This window comes from Macrotis lagotis, chromosome 7 (genome assembly GCF_037893015.1).
Source record: "Macrotis lagotis isolate mMagLag1 chromosome 7, bilby.v1.9.chrom.fasta, whole genome shotgun sequence".
Classification (NCBI taxonomy): Eukaryota; Metazoa; Chordata; class Mammalia; order Peramelemorphia; family Peramelidae; genus Macrotis; species Macrotis lagotis.
Window position 1 is genome coordinate 108,821,605 of NC_133664.1, and position 19,708 is coordinate 108,841,312.

The following is a 19,708-nucleotide window of genomic DNA, read 5'->3' on the forward strand; positions in this document are numbered from 1 at the left end:
ACATATATATATATATATATATATATATATATATATATATAAAACCTAGTGACAGGACTGAAAATTTACTTAAAATTATTTTATTATTTTACTTAATTTACTTTTATTATTTTACTTACAAATTATTTAATTGAATTGAACTGAATCTCTAAAATTATAATTAAAACTCACAGTAAATTAGGGGTGTCAATATAGAAAAATTTATTTACTAGACTAGTCTGTGAACTTGTGATTTCATTGGACTAGGGAACACCCAGAGGTGGAAAATTCATCTAGTAATATAAGTTAAGAGAGAGGGCTCTGTCCAACCTAAGAGTTTTAGAGAGTTGCTTGGAGCAAAAATGTCAAATATACTCTGCAAGTGGCCCAGTGGCCATCTTGAATCAAATTAAAATGGAATTGGAAAATATTTAACAAAATAAATAAAAATACACTAAAACATTGATTATGTTAATATGTGGTTTTCTAGGCTGATAAGTGAGTTCAAACAGATCCATATCCATTTGAGTGTGTCACCAATAGCCTAGAGTCTTGAGAATAAGTAATGTTCTCCTATCTCAAAGCCATTATATACCTAAAAGTAGTCAAAAAAACTACAGTCCCAGGGGGCTACTAGGTGGCACAATGGGTGGAGCACCTGTGTTCAAATCCCACCTCAGACTTAATAATTATCTGGCTGTGTGACCTTGGGCAAGTCACCTAACCCCATTGCCTTGCAAAAAATCCAAAAACGACAACAGCAAAAATTAGTTCTGTGTAATTTCTCTATTGGTAGAAAAATAATAATATAATAAACAATGTGATACAGCAATTATTTATAAAGCATGGTAAAATATGAAAGGCTTTGGCTGGGAAATGGTGGGAAACAGAAAAATTAGGTTAAATGCTATCCCTTCCCACAGGGACAATCTAGTAGAGATAAGGTTGCTAAGCAAAGATTGCTAAAGATATAGTATTACCTAAGCATATAGCAAAGTTACAAAATTAAATGCTGTGTGATATCTGAGGGGGAAGATTATTAACCATCCCTAGAGAATCTGTCATACAGTCTGTCAACAGACACTTCCCATGGTCTAGGCTCTGTGCTAAGATCTGCATATGCAAAGAAAGGCAAAGGCCAAGTATTCCCTGACCTAACTGGGGATGGGGTGTGTGTGTGGGGGGGAATGACACAAAATACTGATAACTGAGAATTACAAGATATATTCAGAGTAGATGGCAGGGAATCTCAGAAGGAATGGGAAACTGGGAAAATCTGCTCAAAGTGGGGTTTGAGCAGAGTCTTGAAAGAAGTTAGGGAAGCTAAAAGACAGAGGTAAAGGGACAGAGCTGAACCTTCCAGGCATTGGGTATAGCCATCTCAAAGTCATGGAGATGGAAGTTTGGCGATATGTTTGAGAAACTACAAGGGAGTAGCCTGGCAGGGACAAATCATAGAATGCATAGAGAGGGATAAAGGTGTAAGAAGGCTAGAAAGAAGGGAGGAAGGGGTAAGGTGAAGAAGAATTTGAAATGCCAAACAAAGTGCCTTAAATGTGCTTCTGGAGTTATTGGGGAGCCAGGGAGTAATATAACCAGATTTCCATTTTAGGAAGGGGAGGCATCTAGGTAGCTCAGAGGATAGATCATTGGGCTTGGAGTCAGGAAGACTTAAGTTCAAATATGTCCTCAGACACTTACTAGCTGTGTGACCTTGGATAAGCCACTTAACCTTGATTGCCTCACATCCAGGGCATCTCCAGTCATCCTTTTTCATATCTAGCCACTGGACCCTCACTCAAATCCAATTCACATTCTTGTAATGGCATCACCTCCCATGATGCCATGGTCTTCTTTGAGGATGAAGGATAAACATCAACTATGTGACCTTGGGCAAATCATTTAACTTCTATTTGTCTTAATCCTCTGCAGAAAGAAGTGGAAAATTGTTCCAGTTTCTTTGCCACAAAAAGCTCAAATGGGTCGAATAGTAATCAAATATTTTAAGAAAACTACCTCCCAGTTTTCTCTGGCTGTCCCCATGCTTCCTTCTTCCACTCCAAAAAGTGACCTCCAAAATTCCTTTAAATCTCACATTTTTTAGGAAACTTAGCCCACCCCTCTTAACTTCAAGACTTTCCCTATTTTAATTATTTTACAGTTATCTTTGCTTTGTGTGTCTTTGTGTGTTATCTTCTCTATTAGATTGTAAATTTCTTGAAGACAGGAATTCTCTTTTACTTCTTTTTGTATCCCCAGCTCTTAGTTTTGTTTTTTTTTTTTTTTTTGCAAGGCAGTGGGATTAAGTAACTTGCTCAGGGTCACACAGCTAGGCAATTAAGTGTTTGAGGTCAAATTTGAATTCAGGTCCTCTTGATTCCAGGGTCAAGTCTCTATCCACTGTGCCACCTAGCTGTCCCAATAAAAGTTTATTGACTGAATGAATGAACCTTAGCGGCTGAGTAAGGATGAATTGGAATAGAACTAGACTGGAAACAGGAAGACTGGTCAGACAGCCATTGCAGTAGTCCAACTGAGAGATGATGGGAGCCCAAAGTAGGTGATTGTTCTACTATTGACCTCAGCCAAAGTATTATCTTCAGTTTGGGGTACCTTGTTTTAGGAAGAACATTTATATGGTGGAGAGTGTCCAAAGGAGAACAACCAGAGAAGATGAAAGACCTCAAGTCCATACCACATGGAGATTAGTCAAAAGTCACAGCGGTGCTTATCCTGGAGTGGGAAGGATAGATGTCTTAAAGTACTTGGAAGGTTGACATGCAGAAAAAGCACATGATTTGTTCTATTTGGTCCCAGACAGCAGAATTAAATGTGGAAAATTGCAAATAAGGAAATCATAGGGACTTTAAGGAAAAACTCCCAAACAGTTGAAGTCATCCCTAAGTTGAATGGAATGTCTGAGGAAATAGTGGATTCCTTCCCACTGGTGATTTTCAAGCAAAGTCTAGATGGTCACTTCTCAGATTCATGGCAGTAGGCATTCTTCTGGGGATATGGGTTAGGTTATGGTTGATTAATGCGCAGATCCTGTCTAATGCTACAGTTCTAAAGTGAACCCAAATCCTTTGCTGCCAAATCCCATCATACTTGCCTTATTAATATTTGTACCATCTACTCTACTGGGTTGTATAAGCACTGCATAAAAGTGGATTATTATTAGTGAAGATGCCTCATAAATATAAATTGAGGAATGTAGCACAGTGGAAAGAGCACTAGATTGTGAGTTTGGACTTTTATTATAATTTTACTGCCTTATGACCGGCAAGTCACTTAGATTCTCTAAGTCTCAATTCCCTCATCTATATACAGAAAAGTTCATATTACATGGTCCCTAGGGTCTGTTCTAGCTAAAAAAGCTATGCTTTAAATATTTCCCTCCCAGTAACTTTTACTTGTTTATTCCAGTTCAGCACGAAAGTACAAGTCTACAATCCTTGAAATACTCCCTATAGAATATATAATGGAGTTAGAACACACAGAGTACCTCAGATAGTATCTTTCCATGAGGACAATTAGAGAACCTTGCTCCTTGGAGCCAAGATAATATGTAAGAAAAATGCCTTGGAGACACTGGAGTAGGCCTAGACATTCTGTCACTGGTTCTGGTCTGCCACTCACTTAATGAATGTGAGGTTCTTTGATTGACTGAGGAGGAATTCAAAAGGTCATATGAGCTTGCACCATGTTTCTCTTGCCTCAGTCCTTTTCTCTCTTTTATTGTCTGGTGAGAGGTCATACTAGAAAGACATAGGCACTGTGACTTCTTTTTAAGAAAAGAACTGTGGAAATTCAAAATTTCGACTCAGCTTTTGCAATCAGCCCGTCATCAAAACTCTGAGAAACCTTTTGGACAAAGGCCATCAGAAGCTGAGATGAGGACTTATCTAGAAGTCATTCAAGGATACAAGTTTGGTGGATGACTGCTATATAGGCAATGAGCTAAGTAAAGAGCTTATTTCCTCAAGACAAGGTGGCATTGAGGAAAAGGTTTCTACATTTGTTGTTACTGTTTCTGCATTTATTGTTTTTATAAAATTCATTTATAAAATCTAATTGTGTTAAATGAAACTGGGGCTAGTCACTGAGTGCTTACAAATGGGGAAAACACAGCAGACAGGGCTTGAAAGTTGTTATTAGGGAACACAACCCCTAAATCCTTCAGGAAAAAGAGTCCTAGAGTTGAGGGAGAAGGCAGATGATTCTGGAATAGTAAACCAGAGCATACTCATTACAATAAAAGCTATTTCTTTTTTTTTAATCTTGTTCTCTTCAGTGCCTACTATAATAAATTCTAGATGAATTTGAACTAGATTTAATTTGAACTATGTGGCTGGCAATCTTTGTTTAGAACCTTTGGATGATTATGTGATTTGCTCCCCTCTATATACTTGGGATTATTTACAGAATACAGGTTATAGTATTTGATTTTCCTTAATTTTCCCTGGTCAAGTCTTTCTATTTGCCTACTTTGTAATGGTTGATCCCTTTTGAGTTATTCCCTGGTGCTGTTACTAATTAATGTACTTGTGCTGACTCATAGTACTTATTGTATAAAAGGCTCACGCTTGCAATCACCCTCAGGTTGTCCCAACCTGCTTCTGCATGTTTGCTGGTTGATTAATGCTCCAATTACAATGTGTCAGTGAATATCTCAGGGACTGGGGGTTCTAGGACACAGGGGTAACTGGACAAAATGGTATATTGTTCTTTGTTTGTGTCCTTTGCCCAATAAACTACCAATTGTGTCTGTTAGCGAGCGAATGTAACTAACACTCTGGTTCAATCCAATACCATAGAAAAAACCCATCAGTTTTATTGATTCAGTTGGTAAGTCAAGCTACTAGATAGACAGATAATAAATAGACAACAAGACAGCTAGATAGATAGATGGAAAGAGCATTTAGTAAAGGATCAACCATTACAAAGTAGGCAAATAGACTTGACCAGGGAAAATTAAGGAAAATCAAATACTATAACCTATATTCTGTAAATAATCCCAAGCATATACAATACAGCAATTCACACAATCATTCAAAGGTTCCAAAAAAAAAAGATGCCACATAGTTCAAATTAAACATAGTTCATATTCTAGGGTCTAGATCCTGTACTCAGTGCTGGGGATAGATATACAAAGAAAAATATAATCCCTCCCCTCAAGGAGCTTACATTGTAATGGGAGAAAATGAAACATTAGGGATCCTGGAAAGAAGGGGAGAAGGTATTCACTAGACAGCATGGCGAGGAAGCTGAGAAGGTTTTGTGGAGTCTGAGCCTTAGCAAGATAAGGCAAAAAAGCTTCCCTATCAGAATTGGGGTAACAAGGGGCAAAGTCTAAGTTTCTAGGGACGTTAATATTTTTATTTTATCGGTACAGATTTACAACCAGCAATTTGTAATACCTTACAAGAGGCTTTCGCTATCTTTTTCCTAAGGGAAAGTAAGAAAAGAAGTATGTGTGAGACACCAAGTATTGTGTTTCAAGGTAAGAAGCTATAGAGTCTTGGGGTTTGGGGGGCATCACTTAATCTCCCCAGATTCAATTTTCACATTTGTAAAATGCAAAACGAATGATAGTATCTTCCTCACAGGGTTGCTGTGAGTATCAAATGAGAATGAAAATGTGAACCCCATTTTGCAAATATTAAGAACTATATAAAGGCTAGCTATTATTATTGTTATTATTGTGGTTGAAATAAGGTGATGGAATAGATCAGATTCAGTATTTATCCTAGAAGATTTAGGAATGCTGTGAGGGTGAAATGAGATAATAAATGTCAGGTACTCTGTAAACATTAAAGCACTATATAAATGTTTTGTTGCATTATTGCTATTATTATTATTACTAAAATATAAGAATATTTTAGTCTTATATCATAGGGTAAAATCTAGCTTTTAGCTCTATGCCCAGAGAGAACAAAACAAATGATAATTGGGTGTGACTTTATATAAATAGAGAGTAGCTAGATGGTAAAGTGAATATGCACTGGGACCCAACTTAAGAAAACAACGGTTGAACAAAGAAACTTAGCTAGGTGGTTCAGGGATAGAGTGCTGGATCTGGGATCAGAAAGACTCCTCTTCCTGAGTTCAAATCCAACTTCAGACACTAGTTGTGTGACCTTGGCTAAGTCACGTAGTCCTGTTTGCCTCAGTTTCTTCATTTGTAAAATGAGTTGAAGAAGGATATGCAAAACTATTTCAGTCTCTTTGCCAAGAACCCCCAAGAAAGACAGAAAATATAACAGTTCAGGTCTCAAGGAATTTACATTCAACTGGGAACTTATGTGAAGGGCTGTGCACATGGAAGAAAGGATAGCTGACTTGTTCTGTGTTATTCTATTTGGATAGGATTTAGAGGCAATCCGGTTTTACCCCTTCTTTTCTTAGATGAGGAAACTGAAATCCAGAAAAACTGATTAGATGCAAAGACAATGAATGGAACACTCCCTGTACAGAAGGAGCTTGTAGCTCCTGTTTTCTGAATAAAGGTTACCATTCATTTGAATTTGGATTTGTCTTAATTTACCTTGAGCTGAACAATAATGCTGCTATGAGTGTTTATAGTTTTAAAAAGGAGTACCCAGATGGACCATTTAATTTATGTTTTTCTTCCAAAAAGAAGAATTTTTTTAAAAACAGTCTTTTACCATCTTCTAGAAGCAATGAAGCCTCCATTTTCTCCTCCCACACAGCTGAGCTCATACCAACCTTTACTTCATTCAAGTGAAAGGATCCAAATGCTTCTAATATTAAATATCCACTAAGACCATCCCTGCCTCCCTCACTGGGCCAATGAAAGCCTAGGCATCATTGAATAAATGATTCAATTCTATTTTCTAGACCCTTTCAAAGATATCTTAGCCCCACTTTCTGCCCCTAAGCAAATAACCAAGGCCAACAAAGGTCAGGGGATATGGCAAGAAAGTCTTTAATGTAGATGCTACCACTCTGAAATGACCTGGCAAACAGGTGATCCCCTTGAGTCCAAGGAATGGCCATTATTCAAGAGATGGAAAGGGGGTTCTCTAGTGTACTGACTATTTTTAAATTTATTCAAACTGCTCTGTAAGTGGAAGACAAAGGAATTGGAGTTAGGAAGGATGGGCAAGATCAAGGAGGTTGATTTCAGAGGGGCCAATGCAGGATGCAGGGTGAATGAATTAGGGAAACTTGTGCCATTGCTTCACATTGGCCTTCTGAGAGAAAGATAAAATGGGGATAGATAGATTAGGAGTTGTGATGGGAAGATGGAGTCTTCCAGTCCTAGGAAAGATGTGATGGAACAAACAAAGAGAATGTGTCCTCTATGTATATTCATAGCACGTATCTAGATGTGACCTAGGAGGGACCTCAAGGGTCAACCCCTTTATCTTACACATAAGGCAACTTTGCCCAAACTGAGCAAAGTGAATGTTTGAACCCAGGTGCCCTGTTTCCAAATTAGTATCTGTAAAGGGAGGGCTTTGTACTAGATGAGATCTAAGTTTCTTTCTAACTCTTGTTCTATGATTCCAAGAATTAAGTTTGCATGATTCCTAAATGTATGTTTCTTATAACAAGATTTGTGGTAATAAGATTTCATTATAAAATTATCCTCTTTGTCCTTTTAATACAAAAGCTGCTGATAACTATATCCAAGGATGAGGTATATATGTGTGTGTGAGTGGCCTGCTGGTGAGTCATTTCAAATGTGAGCTTATATGATTGCTGATGTAACTTTGGGGGACAAGATATTTCATAGGGAGAAATATTTAAATTTTTTAAATGAATTTAAAATACAGATAGCATGAAGCATTTCAGATTTTGCTTTTAAAATTTGAAAAGGTAATTTTAAAACATCACCATCATCAGATACTTGATGATTGGGTAGAACATTGTCCTAGGCATTGTATGAAATTGACATAATTTCTTTTCAAATTATAGAAACTTCAATTTATGGAATAAAATTTTGAAATCTCCTTGATAGCATTGCTTGCCATTCCTGTTATCACATTGCAATGTATATACATCCTTTGCTTTAAGAAAATATAATTTACAAAAGGAACAAAGGATGGAGACCTGGAAGAGACCAGTCCAATCACACCATTTTGTGGAGAAGGAAGCAGGTAAATGAGGTAAAATTACTTATTCATTGTCACTAAGCACTAAATACTACCAGAGCTCTAATTAGCAATTCTGGGCCTAGGTTCCCAGGTCAATCACTCCTAAATGTACCTGTGTAAGCAACATGAGATGTACCCTCAAATCAACTTTTTAGGATAAAATTTTAGGAAAAATAGAGATAAGAGGAAAAGGAATTACAGACCTGTGGGTATATCTTTATTAGGAAGTCTATTGATAAAGGAAGGAGCAGGGCAGGATTGGGTTTTGGAGGAATTGACCTAGAAATAACACCATTCTCTCTTCTCTACTTATGGCTCCGGGTTGAGAGAGTCAATTCAGGTCTTTTCAGGTTTTATCTCATTCGTCTAGCTCAATCAGAATAAGTTTTTTTTTTCATAAAATGATATCATCTGCTGTGTTTGAAATGAGAATCAATTTTCCAAATTTTGAGCAGTATAAGAATTTTCAGAAACATCTGGGAGATTTATCTACATAAAAACCAAAGATCTCAGGTTAATATTTAAGATTTCACTTAGAAGCAGATGAAAAGACTAATATACTGTTGTAGGACTGTCAGTTGGCTCAACCATCATGGAAAGCATTTTGAAATTATGCTAAAAAAGTGACTAGCATGTTAATACCCTTTGACTCAGGTGGTCCCACTTTTTAGCCACATATCCAAAGTCTATAAAAGATTGAAGAAAATGTCTCAGAAAGTAAAAAATAGAGCTGAGCACTTTATAAAGCACACCAAAATATTCATAACAAGATCATTTATGGTAGCAAAGCATTGAAAACAAATTTGATGCCCACTGATTAGACAAATATATTATGATACAGAAATGTAATAAAATACATAAGAAACTGAGAAATAATTCATTTGGACCCTTCATTTATTCCAATGAATATTCATCAGTTTCCTAGGAGTAGAGATTATAACTTCTGTATATTAAGCCCCACAACTGTGAGCTACAGAGTCTAAATTCACTTGCTTAATCATAGGAAGTTAACTGGAGGACCTTCATTCTTGGGTTTTTGGTTTTGGTTTTTGCAAGGTAATGGGGTTAAGTGGCTTGCCCAAAGTCACACAGCTAGGTAATTATTAAGTGTCTGAGGTCAGATTTGAACTCAGGTTCTCTTGACTCCAGAGCCAGTGCTCTATTCACTGTGCCACCCAGCTGCCCCCTTCACTCTTGTTTTATCTTATTATGATGACCAATCTCAAGGTGGTGGAGGGAATCTACAAAGTCCTCCAATTTATTTTTGTACCTCTTGGACCACTCTCTCTTGTCCAATATGAGCAGGTGGACCATCTTATGACCACCTAGACAAAGAAGATGCCCCATGCTTTGTCCAATTCAAGAGTCCCCTGCTGACATACCAAGAAGCAAGGTCTATTAACTAATGGTATCAAATCTGGTATCAAGCCTTAAAAAAATAAGGCCCTTGAAGAAGGGGGCATCTCAGAAAGTGAGGAAGATCTGAGGTACACTTCATTGGAGAGGGCCATGAACCCTCTAAAGTGCCATAGGCTCAGAGTTCTGCCTCAGTCTCTTTTATTTTAGGTTGGATAGTTTTATTCCCCACAAAACAATAAAGAAAGAATTCAGAGAAACACAGGAAGATGTACAAAATGGATGAAGAGAGCAATGAGTACAACAGTGCAAATGGTACGAATGAAAATATGATCCTGAATTCTGTGAGATTATAATGAACAAGCTTAGCCCCAGAGAAGAGATCAGAAAATGTGCATGCTTCCCTTCTTTATTAGGTGGGGGACTTTGGATGTAGAATATTGCATATCAATTGATTTGCTGGTTAGTCTTGCTTCCCCCCCCCCTTCTCTTTTAGTTCTTAATTACAAGGATCAACTCTGAGTAAGGCAAGTGTTCTTAACCTGGAGTCCCTAAACATGTTTTAAAAAATAGTTTAATAATTGTATTTCACCATAATTGACTCTTTTCATAATCCTACATATTTTATTTTATATAGTTAAAAACATGATTCTAGGAAGGGGTTTATAGGCTTCCCCAGATTGCCAAAAGGATCCATGACACAAAAAAGGATAAGAACCCCTGAGACAAAAAGTAGAAATGAAGGAGAGATAAAAACAAAATACAGCTGTAATAAAATTATAATAAAAGAAAAAAGATAGAAGAGGCCCCAATGACATCTAGAAAGACTAAAGTGCTTTTGTAGCTCATTTACTTCTTTTATTTTCTTTTTTAACAACAAAGGTCTATGTACTATTTCTTCTGCCCTTCTACTGCACAATGAATCTTTCTTCTTTGAGGAGAGGTTATATTATGTAAGGACAACACAGTGCTTGTTTGCTTTATAAGGTTAAAAGTTGGAGTTTTCTGCTGAATCAAGCCTCTAGTAAGACTAGAAAATATATATGTGCGCCATTTTTCAACAAGACCTAAAAGATACTTTTGCGATATTCTGGAAGGTAGTGTCAGAAGAAAATTTGAGTATTCAAAATCAATAACACTTAGCATCACTCGAAAAATATTTTAGGGCTCATGAGGGAATTAGTGCCTTTAAAAAACTCATATTTCATAACTGATAACAAAAATACTTTTTAAAAAGAACTGGCATAACCTCATTTGTCTAGATTGAATGGATATGGCCACAATCCAGATATCTGAATATCTGGATAAATGCTTCAAGACCTTTCCCCAGTGTTTGGAGAAAACTGAAACAGAAGGACTCATCCCCTTGTACAAGCACACTGTAAAATCTCTCTAGCAGGCAGAGAACAAACAGAAGGGGGGGGGTAAGCATCTTACTCTGAGGCATAGTTCTACAGCTTGTATCATCAAATTTTCCTAATAAAAATCTATTTGTATGGAGAGGGATCAAAGTTGGATTTATACCAGTGATGGAAGGAGATTTCACCATTAGGAAAATAGTCAACATAACCACAGTAATAATGAAAATATCCACAACCACATGATTATCTCAATAGATGAAGGGCATAGAAGTATCTTTTGTAATATCACCTAAAGTATGCATCTAAAACCAAAAGTAAGCCCATGCAAGTGAGTTAAACTTTCCCAATAAATATAGCAATAAAGTAAGGATATCCTCTCCTCCCACTTCAATTTCAATCAATCCATCAGCCAATAAATATTTATTAGCACCTACTATATGATAGGCACTATGCTAGGCAGTGTGGAGATAAAGAAAGGCAAAAGATAGTCCCTGTTCTCAAAGAACTCAAAATCTAGTGATAGTCAGTGAGTAAACAGCTGTATCCAAATAAGCTATATATAGGATAAAGAAAAAATAATCAATAAAAGAATTGAGGGATTGGGAAAGGTATACTGGAGGCAGATAGGTAGCATCATAGTTAGGTGAGTCTAGAATGTGACCTCTACACTGAGTAGCTGGGCTAGTCACTTAAACTCTACTTAGCCTCAGTTTCACCATCTGTAAAATGGTGGGTAATAATAGCACCTACCTTTTAGAGTTGTTTTGAGAATTATGTGATTTAATAATTATAAACTGCATAGAACAATGCCTTACTAATAATAAGTAATATATAAATGTTAGCTATTACTATTATGTTATTATTAGAAAGTGAGATTTTAGCTGGAATTTGAAGGAAACCAGGGAAGTCAGGAAATGAGGATGGAGAGCATTTCAAGCATGGGGAGGAGTCAGTGAAAATGGCCAGTGTTTTGTTTGCGTCACTGAAGAGAAGAGCATGTAGGAGGGCATAAGGTTGATAAGAAGACTTAAGGGCTTTGAACATCAAATTAGAGGGAAATCTCATTCTAAATAACTATAAAATACAAAAAAAATCCGGGGTTCCATCTATGAAAGCACATAAAAGACTTGTATAGGTTCAATTATAAAGTGTTTCCTTAAAGAAATAAAGAATAAATTAAATAGCTAGTGGAATATTCAATGTTCATGACTGGGTCATGCCGCTATAATAAAAATGACAATACTATCAGTTATCATTATAATTTATATTAATCAAATTATCAAAAGGATATTTTATAGAGTTTGATAAAACAATAATTCATTTGAAAAATAAAATGTCTATAGTGTCAAGGAGAATTAAGAAAAGAGGTCAAGACAAAGTGAGAATAATAACAGTTTTAGACCTCAAACTGTATCATAAAACCGCAATCACCATAACCATCTGATATTGCTTAAAAAAATAGAGTGATAGATGAATGGAATAGTCTAAAAAAGGGAGAATAAGAAACAATGCACTCAGTAGCCCAGTATTAAATAAAATGGAAAACATAAATTACTCAGGAAAGAACTCATATTTGGATAGAGAGGGGCCAATTGAATGAGACTTAATTTAATACATATATATATCTATATCTATATCTATCTATATATATATTAAGATTAAAGACAGATACATACTAATTTCTAAAGAAGGAAAGAATAATTAGAAAATTCACAAATTTTCTTTACATTTCCAACCTCAAGGCTAATTATGGGCTTAAAAGCAAAGCTTTCTGTTTTGATTAGAGCTATGAATCCCTGAACAGATTTGATGAATTTATAGCCCTGATGTAAAAGCTAAGTCTTATAACTGAAGAATCACTGTAAAGTGAGCACCTCCATAAGCCATATACTGTAATTTATAGTCATGCCAGATACTTGTGAAATGCAAACATATTTCCACTTACTCAAAGCAGAAGCTTTTGAGCAAATTAATAGCCTTGGGAATAATAATATATAGAGAAGCACAATTTATAAAGGTGCTGGTTGTTTTCTCTTGTGGACATTAGCTAAGGTTCACTCTTTAGCTGTAAAATATATAGTTTTTTTCATCTAAGGTGGCAAACCATAAATCTAACCATAGTAAATATCTTCCTTCCAGTTGAGGTGTGACAAGCAGACCATTGCATTGTCACCTTCATTTTGAAATGGAAAAACACCAGCAGGTCCCACTACTTTATCTGGTAGATGAAGCGATCATTGCATTTGGTTAGTTCTCTAGGTATAAGGAAATGGGTCAGAATAAAAATATTTAAGGAGTTTATTAGGTGTCTGTGAAAGAATAGAAATCTAAGGGGATGAGGTTTACAGAGGGGCTTACAAAGGTTCACTAGTGGGAAATAGGGGCAACTAGATGGCTGAGTGGGCAGAAAACTGGGTTTGGAATCAGGAAGACCCATCTTTCCAAGTTCAAATCAGGTCCCAGATATGTACTAACCGTATGACCCTGGGTAAGTTGCCTAACACTATTTGCCTCAGTTTCCTCATCCATCAAAGAGCTGGAGAAGGAAATGGCAAACTACTCCAGTATGTTTTTTGCCAGAAAAAACCCAGATAGGGCAATGAAGAATCAGACAGGACTGAAAATGACTAAACAACAATAATAAACTGTTGTGAGGATCAAACGGGGTAAAGAATATAAAAGCCCTATTATAAACTTTAAGGTGCCATGCAAATACTACACTATTATTGTTAATTACTTCCATTACTATAATATCTTATTATTTACATGTCATATTTCATAACATAATACATAAAGGATATCACAGTCCCTTTCCACATCCAGCAATTCAACTGGTATGTGGGGAACATTTTCTTCTCCCCCAATAAAAGGGCTCATCTTATCTGTACTAAATAGCACCATTACCACCATTCCCAACATCTACTCAACTCTGAGTATTGTTAAGAAGCCTAAAAGACAATTTTCAAATGGAAAAACCTTGGAATTTGGCCAGAGAAGCCATATTTGTACCTGGTTCTACCAGTACCTCTGTGACCTTAAGAAAACTCACTTTATCCCTTTAGCCCCCAATTTCCTAATCCACAAAATGAAGGGTTGGAGTAGAATAAGGTGCTAAACTCAATAAGAAATAGGACTGCTAAATTGTGTAGAAGGACCCCTTTTAGTACCTTTGATTTAGAAAACCATATATCAACATTATCTCTCTTCTATTGTATATTTATTTATCTTGTTAAATATTTCACAATTACATTTTAATTTGGTTTGGGCTCAATGAAATGCCTGACACCTCTACAGGGATTTTTCAGTGGTAAAAGCAGACTTATTGCCATTCCTGCTAAGTACTCTAGAGTGAAAGATAATAGAAAGAAATGATGTCTGAGAGACTCTATGAATGCTAATAGATTGATGTGGGGTCAAAAATCACTAGGGAACACTAACAATAATGGTGGTATTGAGAGAGGTCCATGGGGAGCTTTCAGAAAATAAGACCAAGTTGGATTCTGGGGATTAAGCTGAACCACGCCAGAGACCAAATGGGTTTGGGAGCAGGGTAGCAAGAACTTTCATATTAATTCAGAACTATGGTATGTCTCATAGAGAGGACCAAAGGGATGAGCTGAGACTGAACCTGGTAGGCCTTCTACTTGATCCCAAGCTCAGAAGGAAAAGATGTCCAACTATGGTGGATCCATGAGCTGCTCAAGACAAACTTTGATGTTCAAGAACCGTGTTAAAGAGGCAAGTCTGGTCTATCAGTCACATCCATAAGTTTAGTTGCCACTGAAATGGATGAAGTAGGTAATCTGACCTTGCAGGGTGAGATACTGTCAACAAAAGGAAAGAGTGGCTTTTAATTATTTTACTGCATGATTTATTGGAAGGGGTAGCCAGGTAGAGTAGATAAAGAGCCGGCCTTGGACTCAGGAACATCTGGTTTGAAGTCCTGTATCTGACAACTGGCTTTGTGACCCTGGGCAAAGTCAATTAACCTCTCAGTGACCCAAGCAGCTCTCTAAGACTACAAATTTTGCAAAGAGTAGGAGCTACCCATACTGATGACATCACAGGTTGGATTAAAAAAAAGATTTATCTGATTTGAATTTTTCTAAATATAACAAGGGACATAGACTCTTTGAACATAGCTGCTCAATAAATGTGTGTTAAATGAATGCATCTATAACAACTTGTAGGGTCACTGAACACTAAAACAAACATTACCAATTGGGAAAGCAACATGGTTTACGTAAGGGAAAAATCACAATTTACTCAAGTGCAGGAGTTCTTTGAGTCAGTAAATAAGCAAATGGACAAGAGACAGAATTTACTTTGATTTTTGAAACATTAAAAAAATTCCACACTGACAGCTATTTTTTAAACAAGTTACTATGGGTTTAGAGAAACTTTTATCACAGACAGGAAATTAACTTTTGAAGGCTTGGAACATTCTGAATTGTAAACATTGTGGTCTGGGACAGTTTATTTTTGGACAACTTAGTGAGTTCTGAACTTGGAACACCTAAGTTCAAATCTTGCCTCAAACACACTATGTGACCCAGAGCAAGTCCCCTACCATCTCTCATTTTTCAGTTTCCTCGGCTGTAAAAAAAGGGGATAATAAAAGTACATTGAAGACATACAGCGTTATTGTCAAGGCCAAGTGATATAGCATATAGAAAGCACTTTGTAAATTTTATATAAATGGTAGTTGAAGGGGTAGCTAGGTGATGTAGGGGATAGAGCACTGAGCTTGGAGTCAGGAAGACCTGAATTCATATGTTACCTCAGACACTTGCTGGCTGTGTGATTGTGGGTAAGTCATCTAAGATGGTTTGCCTCAGTTTCTTTATCTATGAAAAGAGCTGGAGAAGGAAATAGCAGGAAGGGTTGTGGGAAATCTGGGACACTACGAACTCATCCAACCCTTCTGGAGAGCTATTTGGAACTATGCCCAAAGGGCAACAAAAATGTGCATAGGCTTTGACCCAGCAATACCATTACTGGGTCTATACCCTGAAGAGATGATGAAAAAGGGTAAAAACATCACTTGTACAAAAATATTTATAGCAGCCCTGTTTGTGGTGGCAAAGAATTGGAAATCAAGTAAATGTCCTTCAGTTGGGGAATGGCTTAGCAAACTGTGGTATATGTATGTCATGGAACACTATTGTTCTATTAGAAACCAGGAGGGATGGGATTTCATGGAAGCCTGGAGGGATTTGCATGGACTGATGCTGAGTGAGATGAGCAGAACCAGAAAAACACTGTACACCCTAACAGCAACATGGGAGTGATGTTCAAGCTTGAAGGACTTGCTCATTCCATCAGTGCAACAATAGAGAACAATTTTGGGCTGTCTGCAAAGGAGAGTGCCATCTGTATCCAGATAAGGAGCTGTGGAGTTTGAACAAAGTTCAAGGATTATTCATTCCCTTTAATTTAGAAAAAAACAGATGTCTTTTTGTCTGATCTTGTTACCTCTTAGACTTCTCTTCTTTAAGGATATGATTTTTCTCTCATCACACCCAATTTGGATCAAGGTACAACATGGAAACAAAGTAAAGACTGACAGATTGCTTTCCGTGGGGTGGGGGAGGAGGGAAGTAAGATTGGGGGGAAAATTGTAAAACTCAAATATCTTTAATAAAAATTAATTTTAAAAAATCAAAAGATAATGATAAAGAAGGTAAAGTTTACGTTGTTGAGAGCAAGAAAGTAACATAGGAGAAAAGGTTGCTTTAGTTTTTAATTTTTGTAATTTTGTAGAAAATCAATTTTCAGGGGAAAGTTATGCATCTGTACACTTAAAATAAAAAAATTAAGATAAAAAAAGAAGGAAATAGCAAACCAATCTAGAATCTTTGCCAAAAAAACAAACAAATTCCAAATGGAACCAAAAAGAATTGAACATGACTGAAGAACAACAACTTCTATTTGAGTTTGGAATCACCGAACTAGACTATCTCTTAAGATCTTTTCCAAATATAACATTTATACCACTCAGTAGCTTATATTTCCTTAGGTTCCAAGTGATCCTACTTTAGTTTTTGCAAGGCAATGGGGTTAAGTGACTTGCCCAAGGTCACACAGCTAGGTAATCATTAAGTGTCTGAGGTTGGATTTGAACTTAGGTCTTCCTGACTCCAGAGCTAGTGCTCTATCTACTGTGCCACTTAGCTGCCCCCAAGTGATCTTACTTTAAAAAAATAAAAAATTCCATTCATTCATAATTCCAAATAAGATCTACTCTAAAATAGATCTCTTGGTGGCCACAATGTTTACAATTCAGAATGATCCAAGTCTTCAATCTTTCTTGACTCCCAAACTTAGTTTGTCTGAAACCTAATTGAAATTAGCCTTTACCCCATCTAGTGGATCAATGGATAGAGCACTGACCTTAGATTCAGGAGGACCAGAGTTCGAAAAAACTTCAGACATTTGACTCTAACTAGTTGTGTGACCTTGGGCAAGTCGCTTAACCCCGATTATCTCACATCCAGCGATATCTCCAGTTGTCCTAATCCCTATCTGAACCTGATCTAGATGGCTCTCAAGGAGAAAGTGAGGCTGGTGACCTAGCATAGCACCCCCTCACTCAAATCCAATTCACATGGTTGTCATGGCCTCACCTTCCTGATGTTGTGGTCTTCTTCGAAAATGAGGGACAAACATTATTATTACTACCAGGAGACTATCTGGCCATTTTCATGTTCTCTTGACTACATTTTTTATCCCCGCCTCACCTTTCGCTGATCAGCTTAATCAGGTGTGAGTAGTTGGCAGCTGATCCCACCGAGTTGGCTGCTATAGCTGCCACAATAATGGCTTACCATCTAGAGCTCCCTGAAACACTTAGGTCAGCCTAGTGTGGTTTGAATGCTATCTGGTCACTGTACATTTAATGACTGCTATCTGAGGAATCCTCTCTGCTCTCTACACCAAGACTTTTTGTGTCACAGATCTATGAAGATGGATTCCTTCTAGTAATATTTTTTAAAAATCATAATTTAAGGAAATGCTTAATGCCAAAGCTAGAAATTTTCTCACCTTCCTCTTGGGACTTGATTCGATTCAATTCAATTCAAAACACATTGATTAATCATCTTTATGTAAATTATTATTTTAGGTAAGGGAGATACAAAGGCAAAAAATAACAATTACTGACCTCAAGGGCCTTAAATTCATTCTACTGCACTATAGAGATACAACATGTACACAGAGAAGCCAAAATAAAATATATAACATACTCTTGGTTCAAATTAAGTTTATGGTCAAATGAAACCTCAGATTTTTTTCAAATTGCTATTTGTTTTCCAAACTGTTACTTCTGTGTTTGGTTTGTTAAGCTGAATATAAGAGTATACATTTTTTACAGTCAAATTTCATCTGTCTGGTTCCAGTCCAGCATTTCAGACTGTTGAGATCATTTTGAATCTTGATTCTGTTATCTATCACATTAGCTCTGCCTCTAAGTTTTGGGTCATCTGCAAATGTAATAAAAATTCTTTCTGTGGCTTCATCTAAGTCATTGATAAAAATGTTGAACAGGACAGGGCCAAAGAGAGCATGATAGTACTATAAAAGACCTCTGATTCCACATCTACAAATCAACACTGCTTGGAAATTAATGTCCGACTAGCTAAAAATGCATTTAACAGCCCTATTATCCTTTCCATGTTTTACTTGCTAGTGTACAAAGAGGTCATGGGAATTTTTATCAAGTATTTTGCTGAAATTTAGATACATTGCTGTATTTATGACATTTCCCTTGTCACCCTCAAAAAAGTTGGGCACGATTTTGTTTTTAGTGAATCCAAGTTTGTACTAAGGATGACTATATTCATTTCTATATAATGATGAGGATGCTGATGCTGGTGATGGGAATGATGGTAGGACATGCTTGTGATGGGAATGATGGTAGGACATGCTTTAATGTTTGAAAAGCACTTTACATAGATTACCTCATTTGAGGCTAACAACAACCCTGTGATGTAAATAGTAAAGGCTGCATTATACTATATTTCCTGAGCACTCAGTCTATAACTCCTTGTTTCAAAACAGAACTGATGGAGTAAACAAAGTGTTGGATTTGGAGACAGGGGAATTAGGTTGCATGGGTCATGTAGGACTTTGGCAAGTTACTTAACCTTTCTGACCTTCAGTTGCCTTGATGCCCCTTTTAATTCTAAATCTATCATTCTGTAACTTAAAAAATACTGTCTGAGGGGCAGCTGGCTAGGTGGCACAGTGGATAGAGCACAGATCCTGGAGTCTGGAGTACCTGAGTTCAAAGCCAACCTCAGACACTTAATAATTACCTAGCTGTGTGGCCTTGGGTAAGTCACTTAACCCCATTTGTCTTGCAAAATCCTAAAAAAAAATACTGTCTGAGTCCTCACTAGCATTTTTTGGTCATTTAAACATTTCCAACTCATTTCAGTCCATCCTGGGCTTTAGACTTCTTAAAAACAGTTCTTACTGGTTTGCATGACTTTTCTATATTTGTGTTTTTTAGCTGTCCTTTTCATATCTGAGTTCATTCAAGAGTTCATTTTTTGAATGGAATTGAAACAGCATCAAATAAGGCAGGAAAGATAATTTGATTTATTTAGCTCATACTTGAAGGTTTGTTTTTTTTTAATGTTTCTCTAAAATGCAAATTAAAGCTTCTCTGAGGTACCACCTCACACCTCTCAGACTGGCCAATATGACCAGAAAGGACAATGATCATTGTTTGAAAGGTTGTGGGAAATCTGGGACACTATTACACTGTTGGTGGAGCTGTGAACTCATCCAACCTTTCTGGAGAGAAATTTGGAACTGCGTCCACAGGGCAACAAAAATGAGCATACCCTTTGATCCAGCAATACCACTATTGGGTCCATACCCTGA

At 36.8% G+C, this 19,708-nt stretch overlaps 1 protein-coding gene across 1 annotated transcript in view; it reads right to left on the reverse strand.

Moving 5' to 3' along the window:
• Positions 1-19,708, reverse strand: part of TBXAS1 (thromboxane A synthase 1) — a 237,438-nt gene that overhangs the window by 146,475 nt on the left and 71,255 nt on the right. The gene's annotated exons all lie outside the window — the stretch shown is intronic.